This window comes from Cricetulus griseus, chromosome X (genome assembly GCF_003668045.3).
Source record: "Cricetulus griseus strain 17A/GY chromosome X, alternate assembly CriGri-PICRH-1.0, whole genome shotgun sequence".
Lineage (NCBI taxonomy): Eukaryota > Metazoa > Chordata > Mammalia > Rodentia > Cricetidae > Cricetulus > Cricetulus griseus.
This window is the reverse complement of record NC_048604.1, coordinates 68893535-68897129: the sequence shown is the minus strand read 5'-3', so window position 1 is coordinate 68897129 and position 3595 is coordinate 68893535. Positions and strand designations below refer to the sequence as shown.

The window sequence follows — 3595 nt, the reverse complement described above, 5'->3', positions numbered from 1 at the left end:
AGTGTCTGTGCAACTGGTGTTGTATCTAGGAAGTGGTCTCCAGTGCCCATGCATTCCAGGCTACTTCCTACTTTCTCTTCTGCCAGGTTCAATGTAACTGGATTTATGATGAGGTCCTTGGTCCACTTGGATTTGAGTTTTGTATAGATATGGATGTATTTGCATTCCTCTACATGCTGACATCCAGTTATGCCAGCACCATTTGTTAAAGATGTTTTCCTTTTTCCAATGTACCATTTTGGCTTCTTCATCAAAAACCAGGTGTTCAGGTGGATGTGTGACATCACTTCCTGCATGTGGCTTGGCTTCCTGTGCTTTTTCCTCCCTTGTTGCTGCCAGACCTCTGCCATCATGGGTTGCATGCACGCTCCCGGGAAGGGCCTGTCCCAGTTGGCACGGCCCTACTGCCATAGCGTCCCCACATGGCTAAAGCTGATGTCTGACAATGTGAAGGAACAGATTTACAAACTGGACAAGAAAGTCCTGACTCCCTCCCAAATAGGGACTCACATGATGTGGCACAGGTCCATTTTGTGTCTGGTAATAAAATCTTGAGAATCCTTAATTCCAAAGGCCTTGTCCCTGATTTCCCTGAGGATCTCTACCATTTGATTAACGAAGCAGTCGCTGTCCAAAAGCATCTTGAGAGGAACAGAAAGAATAGAGATGCTAAATCCCACCTGATTCTGATAGAGAGCAGAATTCACCAGCTGGCTCATTACTATAAGACTAAGCAGGTCCTCCCACCCAATTGCAAATATGAGTCATCTATAGCCTCTGCTCTAGTGGCATAAATTCTCTTGTGTACACAAGCACTAAAATCACTTTGAATAAATAAAAAAATCAGGTGTTCATAGCTGTGTGGATTAATGTCAGGGTCTTCTATTTGATTCCATTGATCTACCCCTCCGTTTTTATGCCAATACCAAGCTGTTTTGTTTTTGTTGTTGTTGTTGTTGTTGTTGTTGTTTTTGGTTTTTTTGTTTGTTTGTTTGTTTTTCGAGACAGGGTTTCTCTGTGTAGATTTGGAGGCTGTCCTGGAACTCACTCTGTAGACCAGGCTGGCGCCAAACTCACAGAGATCCACCTGCCTCTGCCTCTGCCTCTGCCTCCTGAGTGCTGGGATTAAAGGCATGTGCCACTAACACCTGACATCAAGCTGTTTTTATTACTATAACTCTACTATAGTAGAGTTTGAAGTCAGGGATGGTGATGCCTCTAGAAGTTCCTTTATTGCACAGGATTGTTGTAACTATACTGTTTTTTTTTTCATATGAAGTTGAATATTGTTTTTTTAAGGTCTGTAAAGAATTGTGCTGGGATTTTGACAGGGATAGCATTGAATCTGTAGATTGCTTTTGGTAGGATTGCCATTTTTATTATGTTGATCCTACCTATCCAAGAGCATGGGAGATCTTTCCATTTTCTGATGTCTTCTTCAATTTCTTTCTTTAGGGACTTAAAGTTCTTGTCATACAGGTCTTTCACTTGGGATCAGTACTAGATCCCAAGAATTTTATATTTGTGGCTATTGTAAAGGGTGATGTTTCTCTGATTTCTTTCTCAGCCCCTTTATCATTTGTATATAGGAGGGCTACTGATTTTTTTTTTTTGCATTAATCTTGCATCCTACCACTTTGCTGAAGGTGTTTATCAGCTGTAGGAGTTCGCAGGTAGAGGTTTTGGAGTCACTTATGTAAACCATCATATCATCTGTGAATAGTGATAGCTTGACTTCTTCCTTTCCAATATGTATTCCCTTGATTTTCTTTTGTGGCCTTATTGCTCTAGTTTGAACTTAAGTACTATATTGGATAGATATGGAGAGAGTGAACAGCCTTATCTTGTTCCTGATTTTAGTTGAATTACTTGAGTTTCTCTCCATTTAATTTGATGTTGGCTGTCAGCTTGCTGTATATTTAAGCGAAAATTGTTAAAATGTCTCTAGTCTCTCGGGGCGTTGGTGGTGCACGCCTTTAATCCCAGCACTCGGGAGGCAGAGGCAGGAGGATCTCTGTGAGTTCCAGGCTAGCCTGGTCTCCAGAGTGAGTGCCAGGATAGGCTCCAAAGCTACACAGAGAAACCCTGTCTCGAAAAACCAAAAAAAAAAAAAAAATGTCTCTAGTCTCATGCTAACAGCTTAAGGACATTTTGAAGGCCATGAGTGTTTTCTTTGTTGGTCACTTTCATTCACTATCACTCATCAAATTTATTCTAAACACCAATATGTGCCAAATATAGAAGTACTGATCCAGGGATGAATGGTCCTTTTGTTTGAAACTAGTTTTGTCTAATGGAAGGAACACAATAAAGTGAACTATGATAAGTGCTATCATGTAGATACACAGAAAGAGGAGGAGAGACTGAGAATTAGGTGGGAACAAACTCTTAGTTATGTTTGGTGGCTCATGCTTATAACCACAACACTCAGGAGACTGAGACAGGACGATCACTACAAATTCTCTCACAGCCTAGGCTACAAACAAAAACCTAAACTCCTAAATGTGCTGATTTGTGTTTTGAGGGGCAAGGAAGGAAGCTGCCATACAGCCCAGGCTGGCCTTGAATTCGTTTTGGCTGTGTGTGTGTGTGTGGGGGGGGTGATGTGGATGTGAGTACAGTGCTGGAGGAGGCTAAAAGAGGGCATGGGATTCCTTACAGCTGGAGTTACAGGCAGTTGTACTATGATAGCAGAAGCAGGGCAAGTGTGGTGTCTCACACCTTCAGTCTTAGAGACAAAGGCAGGCAGAGCTCTTAAGTTTGAGGCCAGCCTAGTTTACATAGCTAGTTCTAGACCAGCAAAGGCTACATAATGAGACCCTAGTGAAAGGGTGGGGGACTGACCATTGAACAAGCAGAAGGGAAAATAAAGGCAACCATTGAAGGGGAGGGGTCAAGGGGGGAAAGGCAGTTGCAAATGGGAATAAATGAGACATTTATATGAAGATACATATGTGTGCTGGTTAGTTTTATGTAAACTTGGCACAAACTATAGTCATCTGAGGAAGGAATGTCAATTGAGAAAATGCCTCCAGGTGACACAGCTATATGCCGGCAAGCCTATAGGGCATTTTCTCAATCAGTGATTGCTGTGAGATGGCCCAGGCCATGGTGAGTGGGGCAAACCCTGGGCTTGTGGTCCTGGGTTCCATAAGAAAGCAGGCTGAGCAAGCCAGGGGAAACAAGCCAGTAAGCAGCACTCCTCCATGGCCTCTACATCAGCTCTTGCCTGTGGGATGCTGCCCTGCTTGAGTTCCCATCCTGACTTCCTTCAGTGGACTATGACCTGAATATGCACACCATATAAACCCTTTCATCCCTAGGTGGCTTTGATCATAGCGTTTCATCACAGCAATAGTAACCCTAACTAAGACAGGTGTATGAAGATGCCACTAAGAAACCCATTATTTTGTATTCAAACATAAAAGTGGCAAAAGAAAAAGGAATTGAAATCATCATTCTATGTATCCCATAAAAGTACAAATATTATAGATCAATCCAAATATATTAATCAATAAAAATAAAATAATGGGTCTGATTTACATACACTACCTTGGAAGACTGATCATATCATTAAGTAATAAAGCAGAATTGC

At 42.0% G+C, this 3595-nt stretch overlaps 1 pseudogene; it reads left to right on the top strand.

Annotated features, from left to right (window-relative positions):
- Positions 1-351: 351 nt before the first annotated feature.
- Positions 352-794, top strand: LOC107977722 (annotated as a pseudogene).
- Positions 795-3595: the final 2801 nt, after the last annotated feature.